Source organism: Papaver somniferum, chromosome 2 (assembly GCF_003573695.1).
Source record: "Papaver somniferum cultivar HN1 chromosome 2, ASM357369v1, whole genome shotgun sequence".
Classification (NCBI taxonomy): domain Eukaryota; kingdom Viridiplantae; phylum Streptophyta; class Magnoliopsida; order Ranunculales; family Papaveraceae; genus Papaver; species Papaver somniferum.
The window spans coordinates 158,978,351-158,990,426 of record NC_039359.1 but is presented as its reverse complement, the minus strand read 5'-3'; the positions used below and the strand labels follow the sequence as shown (position 1 = coordinate 158,990,426).

General features: G+C 36.0%; 1 long non-coding RNA gene across 1 annotated transcript; it reads right to left on the bottom strand.

Annotated features, from left to right (window-relative positions):
• Positions 1 to 3,736: 3,736 nt before the first annotated feature.
• LOC113354188 lies at positions 3,737 to 5,017 on the bottom strand. Its single transcript, XR_003361716.1, has 4 exons — positions 4,848 to 5,017; positions 4,325 to 4,599; positions 4,029 to 4,104; positions 3,737 to 3,943 (listed from the first exon to the last, which is right to left on the bottom strand). It is a non-coding gene; the product is annotated as an uncharacterized LOC113354188 (long non-coding RNA).
• Positions 5,018 to 12,076: the final 7,059 nt, after the last annotated feature.

Below are 12,076 nucleotides of genomic sequence, written 5' to 3'. Positions count from 1 at the left end.
TCTCCTATAAAATTAATAAGTGGTCAGGAATTAGGAAAAAAAAACATTTGAACTACAGAAATGGTTAATCAACATATACAATATTTGTAGCATTCCATTGATAATAAAAAAATTTGTGCACATTCCATTGATAATCAAATTTTTTGTATCCTTAAAGAGAAACTTATAAAGACGAACTTCGCAAATGATTAACTATCACATATGTCAGATACTTAAAAGCAAAGAATTTCTTGAGATCACTTGTGCATTTACCAAGTAACATCATAAACCCTCCTAACTACTAGTGTGCATATGTAATCTTGTGCCTTATATATGGTTGTGTCGACTGCAGATCACATACATTCACGCACTGAAGGGACGCTTTCATAGTACTGTACTAGGGTATCAACCAGGCCTTCGGCCTGGTCTCAACCTCTCGTACGCCTTCAGCGTGTTGGTGTATTAATTTTATACGTGTTTGGACCAAATCCGGATTAGTGCAAGCATTGGGGATATTCTTATGCTGGGAGTTTGTTTTTTCACGAAATACTAAAGTAACAAACTAATAAAATCATCCAATCTAAAGAAATATTAAAAATTACATGTTCCATACAATCTAGAAAATTAAAAGAAGCATAAAATTCTACAATAATATTTCAGGATACATTATATTTGTTGTTACCGGATCTAAAGACACATTTGATTCATTTGGAAACAATAAAGTAATTCTCCTTGCAGCAGTACATCGGGACAATGCGACATATAGCTGACCATGGCTAAATATTGGAGTACGTAAATCAATTCCCACATACTTCACCGATTGTCCCTGTGATTTGTTAATAGTCATCGCATATGCAACGAGTATGGGAAATTGACGTCTTTCCATTTGTATGTTTAGCTCTGAATCTGAAGGTTGTGTTGCGTATGGGAAATTGACGTCTTTCCATTTGTATGTTTAGCTCTGAAGTTGAAGGTTGAAAAGTTATTCTGGGGATGAATACTACTTCACCGGCTTTTTCTCTGGTTGTGATTTTAGCTTCAATCACGTGTCGTCCGCACCTCGTCACCACCAGTCTTATAACATTACAACGGCCTTCTTTCGGTGCCATATTTCTCGGCAACATAATGGGACATCCAACTTTAAGGTTTAGCTTAAATGGATGTGATCCTGGTTGACTCAAATTGTTGAGAAATTCAGTTGTAAAATCGGAATCCCTTCCATGATCATCCCGAATCATTTTGTCAGCAGCAAAATACGTGTAAGTCTCCCCATGTAATCTTTCTAATGCGTTCATATCAATGTTATGGACGTCTTCATTATGTGGAGATAAAATGATCCTATCGGTGAAGTATTCGGGTGACATTGGTTCATCCATTCCCAACAGCGGATACACCAAAGATATTAGCTCATGCATGTTTTGACATCGACCCATTGTCGATGGAAGATTAACAACCTCTTCAGGGTTCGTTCCAATCTACATGTCAATTAATCATATTTAAAATATCTATGTCTACGATAAATATAGTTTTATTCAATGAAATTTCATTGCCTCAAGCAAGTAGTCAGCAAACTCCAAATTTTCCGGTTCCTGCTCCAATCGCATATTTTGGTTTAGCGTCAAGACAGTAATGTAATCCCAAAGCAATGAACCTCTTATATATGCTCCAACAGTTTGTTATCGACTTGCATTCGAGACCACCGGTAGAGTCTGTCTAAAGTCTCCAACCAAGACGACTGTTACACCTCCAAAGTGTCTGTCATCACAGCGAATATCTCGTAGTAGGCGATCAACTGCTTCCACACAAAATCTATGTTGCATTGAAACTTCATCCCATATGATCATTCTGACTTCTTTAAGCAACTGGGCGTAATCCGAGTCTTTACTAATATTAATACTGTTATCGTCTTGGACTTCAAATGGAATATTAAAAGTGGAATGTGATGTTCGACCTCCATCAAGAAGTAGTGAAGCGATATACCAGATGAAGCAACAATTAAGACTATTTTTCCATCTCTACGACAACTTCTTGCTATTGTGTTGTACAAAAAAAAAATTCCAGTCCCTTGTTTGGCCGCGCTGAATCCTTCTGGCTTCCGTCATGTAAATCATTTTGTCTCCTGGATTTTCTTGTAGATAATGTGCAACAACTTTACTTTGGTAAACATAGAGTTTTGATGTGCTAATTTTCATTAATACAACATCAAACATAAAACTCTAACGTAAACAGAGATGACCCCGTAAAACTTAAATTGTTAAGCTGATTCAGAGCGGTAAAAATGGGATGAAGTAGTATAGGATTAAAAAAAAAAAGAAATATATATGTAGCTTAGCTGATTCAGACAACACAAACTGGGATGAATTAAAGTTTGTATTTTTTATGTTATCAATGTAGTCACCAGGAGATTACCAAGGAATTACAAATATTATATGGTTATTTGAGCGAAGTATTTCTCTATGGTTACGAAGAGAAGCATAGGTTTCAAATAAATTTCCATTAGCCTTCAAATGGCTCCTATTTAGTAGTTCCTTTTGGAACGTGAACATTAACAACGATCTCTTATAGGAATTGATTCCAAAAGTTCGTCTATATGCAAGAGAGTTTACTCAATAGAAACTCCACTAATGTTCCATAAAAGAAAAAAGAAAAAAAAGATAAGATAAGGACATAATTTGAGCAAAAAGAATACAGTGGTGTCTTAGTTGCAGGGAACTTCATGATTTCGCCGCGCTTTTGGCTTGAATTATGCAACCCGTTGGAAAACGATTAATAAAAAAAATAATTTTTTAAAGTTTTAATAAAAAATTATAATTTATTGTTTTCTTTTGTGAATGAAACTTTTTAGTCCCACATTGTGGAGTTTCCAATTTTTAGTAGTTTTAAGAAACTATATAAACTTATTAGTCCCACATTGTGGAGTTTCCACTTCTTAAATTGTTTTATTCCATTATATAAAGAAATTCACTACTTTTGTAAAATCGATGGGAAAGGGGTTGCTCTATATTTTAGAGGGACCCCTAAGGGAAAATATTTTATAGCGTTTCTTAAGAGTTCGCGATTTTCCTTAACGGTTTTTTCGGAGTTGCCAAGCTCAAGTTGAGCATCTACTACATATGCTAGTAGTAGGTGTAGTAGGGTGTTTTATCCTGGAGATATCCGTCCTGTGAAGGCTATAGCATCACTATTGAGTGTAGCCGGGCGCTAATGTCTTAAGGGCAACGTGTTGAACACATGACTCACTCTGTTTTTCCAAAATTTTGCCTTATTGTTGTTGCGGAGATATAGGGAGCTCATTCGTTTCATCAAATCAATCACTTCCATTATAAATGAGCTAAGTATCAATAACTTTTGCTTATTTGATTTTTCCTTGTTTTTTATTATTGCACCCAACACAACCTTCGATGCATTCATTGTACTTGGAGAGATTAAAATCTAAGTAGATAGATATTTGTTAAAAGTTTATAATTTGATTATTTTTTTTTAACAAACTCCTTACTTATAAGCTCACTTGTAATATACGATGGATGTTTTGATTTGGTGTACAATGAATTATGTTTGCAAAGAAAAATGCAGACAAAAACATTAGATGCCCGTCGCCTAATATGGCAGTAGGATGTCACATTCTAAGAACATACAATTGATTCTGTTAAAACTATTAAGAGTTAGACCGATAAAAAAAAAGTTCACAATATTCATAGTAAAACAAAGTATTCACCTATCCCTCCCAACTCCAAAAACACCACATTTTGGAGTCCACAAAATCTTTAGGAATACAATCAACTGAACGTATGAACACAGAAAAACGTTTTACTTAAATTACATACAGGCCACAACACCCAAAAACTAACTATGATTATGGATTTTGTAGAAAATCTCTAATAGATTCGTTGCACTTGCAGGCGAACACACTATATACATGTCTTTTCAGTCCATTTTTACGTCTACAAACCAATTCCACTTGCACCTGCACGAAGAAGATCAAATTACTAGTAATTGGAAATGAAATAAAAACAACAAAACGAAAATGAAGTAAGAAACTTTTAGTTCACCCTCGATCAATTCCATTCACCATTATCTTTGCATCTCTCGTAACCATCACCATCGACCATTGTTTTTTGCGTCTCCCTTAAGCAACAACAACAGTATAAGACATGTGAAAAAGAAGATGACACATATTCATAGGATAGGCATATACAACGAAGATACATAATATAGGAAAAGAAAATATTCTTGATGCCGAAGTCTAGCATTTAATTTCATAGTCCGGACTTCGGTTTCATATTTAATTTCATTTCCACGAACAAACAATGAGAAAGAAGGATCATTGATGTATGGTTGGACTAACCTGCATGTCTCTCATTTCTCGGAATTGTCAGAAAGGTCTCAAATCTCTATTCCATTCAAAGATCCATGGCTGGTCGCATCTGCCGCATTATACTTTCAAATGTGTCTGTGACAAATTTGATCTGGCGTCGTCCCCTTCATATAATTCTCCCAAGTCTCTAGGTGGTTCACGTAGTAACGGTTGGCGAACTGGATTCTGAAGACAGCATGTCCCGAATTTCAGGATTCTTAGAGACGTACTTGTTAGTTTTTCTGTCATCCAGTGCAATGCACGGCCTGCAAAGTGATAATTGTGCAAAATTATATTCCTAAACCCGAAAAAAAAATGTTTATACAACGGATTTACATCCTTAAATTTCCAAATAAATTTTGATCAGTTAATGTGTTCCCAAATGAACTTCGTGACAGACTTTCATATTGAGATGATCAGGAAACCGATCCAATTTTTTTTTGAGATGATCAGATAGATATTGTGCAGTAATGTCGATCAGGAAAATCCAAAACCAATAAATAAAGAAACAAACCTTGATTATGTTTCCAGTCGTCCCCTTCTTCTTAACATCTGATATGAACAGAAAGAATGCTACTAAAGGTCTTTTTTGCTTCAATGGATCATTTACTTATTTTTTTGTTTTTGTTTTCTGGCCTTTATTGCCCTTTCTATCAGGTCGGTGCTTGAGATGGGCATTCTAAAATTGAAGAAAAAAGTCATATGTAAAAGAACTCCCAAGTAGAAAAATAGGCAGAGAGTGTTTATATATTCTTCCGGTGAAACTGACCAATTGCAGTTCCTACTAACGTGGGATAACTGATACTGACACGGTTATTTTGAGTTGGTTTGGGAGAAAAATCAAACTTAAAATGGAAACTAAATCCACAAAGGACGGTGGATAAGTCTATACCTGTGGAACGGACGGAGTAGACCTTCCCTTTGTTCGACCACGAAATCAAAACCACTCTTTGTGTTTTCATGACTCCATCCCGACCACTCTTTGTCTCCCCCAAAAAGGCAACTGTGTCATAGTTAATTGATCATATACATTGATACTCATTTAGAAGAACACACCACCTCATTTAGAAGAACTCATCAACGCACTTCAACTTTATTTGATGTACGTACTTGTCTAAAAACTCTACAGTATCATACTATTAAACCTTGTTGCATAACATTTCCCAATCAATCAAAAACATTTCCTAACGATAACGAGAATAATTGTTATCATTTGTATGCATTTAAACATAACAAAAACTGGTGACTGGCTTACTACATATGCAACTCCCTAGTTTTTGATCCTTCGCAGCAGATTCAAGGTTATAAGCTTTACGACCCTGTCAAAAAGGAACATCATAGATTCCAATAATTTTAACCAGAATTACTTAGAATATGTTGGTCGAATCATTATCAAAAACCAATTTCAACATACAAACATAACAAAATCAATTATCCCAGAAATAAATGTTTACAAAATTCAGCAACAAAAATAGAAGATTCATGTAATTTTCACAAGATTTTCACTAAATTAAGCTTATCTAGTTTCCTCCCGTTGATTTCCGCATACATAGTTGACGCTATCCTTCAATATTTACAACAAACGAAGCAGAAAAGTGCCAATCCAAATCTTCTTAGAAACAACTTTTCATATATCTTGATTAATCAACTTAAAAAGAAAAAATAACAGCAAAATTTCACAAGAAAATCAAAGAAGCTAAAAATAATCAGAGAAATTGTCTGATCTCGCCTAATTGTAGTTTACTACCGAGTAGTTGACAAGTGTGAAAAAATTAAAATAATTGATGAACAATAAGTTACCTTTTGTAGCAGAAGAAAATCAGATCAAGAAAATTGAAGAACTAAATCATGAAGACAAAAACCCAAATTGTTTCTACCTCTAGCGAAAATTCTCAGATATAAAGTTTTTAGACTCTTTTTCTCTCGATCTGAAAAATATGATTTTCAGGGTATTTAGGGTAATATGTAAAGTCTGATTTTCTGGATCGCAAAATGTTTGTACTAACTCATCCATGTTTGTACTAAACTATACCAAGCGGGGTTTATTTGGACTAGACTGTACTGGGCTTCAGATGGGTGGACTAAAGCATCCAAAGCCCACAAACTTTGGGATTAAACGTTAATTTCTACAATTTAAAGTTGACTACAACCACGAGGATCATCACACAGCAACACCACGCGGCCACCTAGATAGCTGATAGACGCATTTATGTGTCTATTTTGTTCTCAATGTTCTGCATTGTTAGACTCGATTAAATACTTATTGTGTTATTTTATGTTTTTGTAGATGTTTTTGGAAAAATAAGCTCTTGCGACGAAATTGGCTCGAAAAGTGGTGTTTTACACCCTAGGATAAAGTACTAAAGACACCCCAGAAATGCACCGGAGGAAACCAGAAAAATTACTAAAGGAACCACAAGGGACATGTGTTATTCGAACTCCAGCAACGGATAAGGGGGCGACCACTGGATAAGGGGTGACCTTCTTCACAAATTCAAAAAAAATATTTTGGCGGGAGAATATATTCTCTCCATGGCAGATTTTCAAATTGATTTTCGATGGATTTGTGGAGAGACTAAATGGCTGGAATTAATTGGGTCATATCTATTGAGTATAACAAGATTATTCTGAGCGTTGGAATGAGTTAAATTTGGTTAGAATCCGCTAACTTTCAATCGAGAGTTAAACAGGGGAGATACGCTCGAGTTCTCTGTGAGAGGAATTTTTGGGAAGTTTTGTGGACTAAATGAGGAAGATATCTGATCTTCTTAAGTGTTTATGCAACTATGGAAGTATTACAGCTCATATGCGCAGGTAGAGGGGATGGAGAAGATCATATCTCGGCTGACAGTGAAGAAAATGGAAAAAAATATTTTCCGAGTAATGGAGGATTATGTGGAGTTATTGCGAGTGATTCGTTGCGCCTGTTGGGTATAAAAGGGACCCTTGGGAGCTGATAGAGGGTTATCAAGAGTTTGGGGAAGTTTTGGAGCCGAGAGAAGCGAAGGGGAGAAATCTCTCCTGCTGATGCGCTCGAGGAGGAGGAAGAAGATGAAGAACTGACGCTCCATAAGTGTCGTTCTTCAACAGTACCCGCAGCAGTTCAGTTGTGTCGCTGTTTACAGCACTAAGGTTGTATCGTTCTTTACTACACTTCAGTTTTGTTTTATACAGCACAATTGTAACGCTTATAACTGTTGCGAATCTTTGTTTTAGCATTTTCTCATCTTTTAATCAACTTTTTGAGCTATAAAAATGTATTTTGAGAACATGATTAATATGAGTAGCTAAACCCCAATACTGGGATGATGGAGGAAGCCATATTTCACGCATATGATAATTATATCTAATTCTTTTTGACTACTTGCACTTTTTATTAATCGTTTTATGATTTTTCTTAATTGATTGTCATTTCATTTGATGGTTTATGCTTGGTCATAGTACTTTTGATATGCCATGCTTTCGATTTACAGTTAATCTTCTAAAAATCTACCTTGGCAAGAATGAGAGTCATTATTATTTGAGCTATAACTATTTGGAATAAATATATGAATCCTGTGAATGATTAATGGTGGAATCCTGAGTCCCAGTGTCTCTTGATCCTGTGACAAATTTTGTATATATTTTTGTTTTAAAAATCTTTTCAAGTCTGAGCAACGAATACTTATTTACCGCAAAATTAATACTACAATAAATTTTGGCGCCGCCGACGCGGATTTGTGCTTAGGTAGAATTTTTAGGTTTTTATTATTTTTTATTATTTTCATTTGTTCCTCTTTACGTTTCTTTGTTTGTGTCTTTGATTTTCAGGTTTAAAGAGTGTACACTAAGGACTTGGAACAAAGCTCAAAGCTAAAAGAAAAGAAAAAAAGAAGACAAATAATTTTTTAGGATTTAGTTTTATTATTTATTTATTTTTAATTTTTTTTAGAATTGTATTAGGAAATTTTTGTAATATTTTTGCACTTTACTTTGGACATTTGGACAATTTTTTTTTAAACCCTACGGAAGGGTACCCTTAAATACAAACTGTTTGCAGGGAAGGACGACGATTACAATATCGTCTCGGCCCCTCGCGTTCGTACACGACATAGGAGTCGTGGCCCAAGTCGACTTCAGCGGTTCTTCGCCCGTCTGGTACGAGAGGTAAGTATTTCGAAACACCCGCGAATCTCCTGCAAGCGGGTTTACTGTATGCCTTAAGGTGATTATATGTTGAGGACTGAACCAGTTGCTTTAAATTCCTAGTAAAGGGAAAGGACTGGCCATACAAGATAAGGGTTCGGATTTCATCACCGTTCTCTTATTGCCCACCTTAGGAAAACGAAACCAAACGCGAACCTAAGCCTAAAATTTTGAATAGAACGAGACCTATAGGGTAACGAGCTTAATAGGACAGTCATTCGAAAAATATTGGTTACTCTTTTGAGCATACTTCGAAGTTCAGGATGGTTTCTGTGAGTTGAATGCGTGACTGCGCCGCCTTGAATACCGGTGAGGCCTTGGGTATCAAAGCTCCACTGAGCTTCCCTCGCCTCTATTCAACTCACTTTGACTCGTACTGATTCCAGAGAATTTGCTCAGATTGTAACGAATTCCTTTTCGAAGGATTAGAAGCTGGTCTAGAAACAATCTAAGTGGAGCCATCATTCTTTTTGTTTGCTAGAAATTTTTAGGTTTGATTTGGTGGAGTCGGCTTGCTGTGTGTTTGCTTAGAACCTCCCTTCCTTAGGATTTTTGTTTGTATATGCCAAGAGCGCTCGATTCCTTTAAAGAGCGTGCTTGGAAAAGAGATAATTTTGGTCGTTTGATTAGTGACGAGCCTAAAAGATCTTCTTGTGGAAGCGGGGAGCTCGAAGACTCTTATTTTGAGGGCCCCGTTTTTGGAAACTTCAGTTTTGAGAACCTATCTCTTCGTGAGGAAAGTACCCCTAGTACTTCTGATGTGCCACTGATGGCAACTTTGAAAGATTACATGTTCCCAACTAGGTCCAACCGAGCTTCGTGCATTAAATTGCCAGCCACTACGGCTAATTTCGAGATAAAACCTAGTATTCTTCAGATGATCCCTATATACTTAGGAAAGGATGATGAGAACCCTTATTTTCATATTAGATACTTTGAGGAAATTTGTGGGACAATTAGAATAAAAGACCTTACTGATGAGGTCTTGAAACTTAAGATGTTTCCCTTTTCCTTGAAAGATAAAGCCAAGACCTGGATAAACAACCTACCATCTGAATCCATTGAAACATGGCAGGAACTTATTGCTGCTTTCTATATGAAATTCTACCCTAAGCATAAAACTGCAGCTGTTAGGCAGAAAATTAGTGCTAGTATGCAACAAGAGGGAGAATCTCTTTATAGGTTTTCAGAGAGATTCAATGATCTCCTATCCCAGTGTCCTCACCATGGATTTGATAAGATGAAACTTGTAGAGATTATTTATAATGGTTTAGACTATTCGACCAAATCCATGGTCGAGTCTATGTGCGCTGGTGAGTTCACTAGTAAAAATGTTGATGATGCTTTTACCTTCTTAGGAGCTATCGCTGAAAAATCCCAACAGTGGGAGTCTTGTGTTGAACCCCCTAAAAGACTCCTGGTCAATAGAAGTAGCACCAATATGGTAGATACGAGTTTTGCGTCAGATGCTAAGTTTGCTGCTTTATCTAGAAGGTTAGAAGCATTGGAAATGGGTCAATCTAAAAATAAGTCCCTTGTTGAACCTAATAGAGCCTCTCAAGTCTCTATTTGTGGAATAGAGCTCGATAACTCATTCTGGGAAGGTCAGGTTAGTGAAGAGAAAGCTCATGATGTCTATAATAATGCTAGGTTTGAAAACCGTCATAAGTTTGGCCCCTACTCAGAGACCTACAATCCTGGTTGGAGAAACCATCCTAATTTCTCTTGGTATAAGGGCCAGAATCAAGGCCAGTCTAGTAATTCTCAGCCTCCCCCAGGTTTTGGTTATACTAAGAACTCTTCAGGTCAGACCCAGAACCCATCTGAGAATAGAATAACTAGCTTAGAGGAAACCCTTAGTATATTAAGGAAGAGCCAGGGGATACTATCACAAAGCCAGGAAATGTTAGTAAAAAGCCAGGGTAATTTTCAAGAGGAAACCAAACAGAATTTTAAGAATAGTGCCGAGTCTTTTGCTAAATTAGAGCTTCAAGTCGGCCAAATAGCTAAGTTTATCAATGAGAGAGAATTGGGAGAGGTTTAGAGCACTACAGAGCAAGAAAATTGAAGTTGCAGAGATTCTGGTTCTGCTGCTGCTGCTGCTCGAGGAGGAAGAACAGACTACCAAAGGCAGTCGTTTACCACAAAAACAACGACTGTCGTGTGGTCATAGTTTTCCAACGACAACAGCACTTCATCTCTATCGTTGATTCTGGACGCCTTTTGTGGGTCGCAGAATCCTGTTTTATATCAATTTCTTGTCTTTCTCTTCATTGTAAAACACTTTTGAGCATCAATGAAATATTTTGAGAGGTTTTTCATCATGAGTAGCTAAACCCAGTCCCAGGGGTGACAGAGGAAGCCATTCTCACAATAATTATGTGGTAATTCTCTATTTTTTTATGCAATATTTTTATGTGATTAATTGCATTGATAAAAATGAATTAAATGATTTTTATTAATCAACTGTGTTTTCTCTTGATAATGCATGCTTAGTTTAGACTCTTGATGCATTATACTTGTGATTAACATTTGAAATTTTGGAAATCTGCTTTTGGCAATATTTTGAATCAAACCAATTATTTAAATTGTATAGTAAAAAAAAAATTAGATCATATAAGTATTGTTGAATGGTGGAATCTTAAACCCCTATTTGTCCATAAAATTTCACATCACTTTGCTATTTAATTTTGCTACATTCTTAAGTTTTAAAAAAAAATCTAAAAATTTTATTCCCTTCACAAATCTGAAAAGAACCCATTTTTACCACTATCACTACAACCATTTGAAAATACATCAAATCAATAGCACCCTATTAGAATACTACATGTGCGCTTTTCGAGGTAAAACTTCGAAGCCAAAAAAAATGAAATTTCTTCCGATTCCAAACCAATACAATCATACAAGGCCGAGTTACAGAACCGAAACGGCCGATTCGAATCATTATCTTCTCCGACAAAGAACACGCACAGAAAAACTACCCTAATTAAATCTAGGTCTCAAACTGATCCCCAAATACAAAACAACGAACCTTTTTCATTCTCTAACAAGGAAAACTTACCAACTGCTCCAAATACTAATCAAAATTTCAACCAACCACTTATGCAAAACCCAACTTAACAGCCACCATTAATAATCAAGTGGAAAACCCATAGGAAAATCTGCTATGAACCAGAACCATAGTTTTTAATAAAATTAAAATCAAGAACATAAAAGGACCAATAAATTGAAATAAAAGAGGGAATTAAACTAAGCAGATTAAGGAAAGGAAACAAAGAAGCATAACACCCGAGACTTTCCTGGAAAGAAGCAGGAGAAAAAAATCCAAATAATTCCATCAATTGCAACAATTCCAAACATACTCAACTAAAAAACTTACCTGACTCAATCTCGTCCAGCCATCAGGCCCGACACGTCAGAGGGGACTACTGCGATTCATCTTGTTTCGGTCACTCTTGGTTTTTTGTTCTTTTAGATGGGTCCTGAGTGCATTTGATTAGGAAACCATCTTTTTTTCAGATGATTCAATCGCCTTTCATTTTCATTATTTGGTATTCT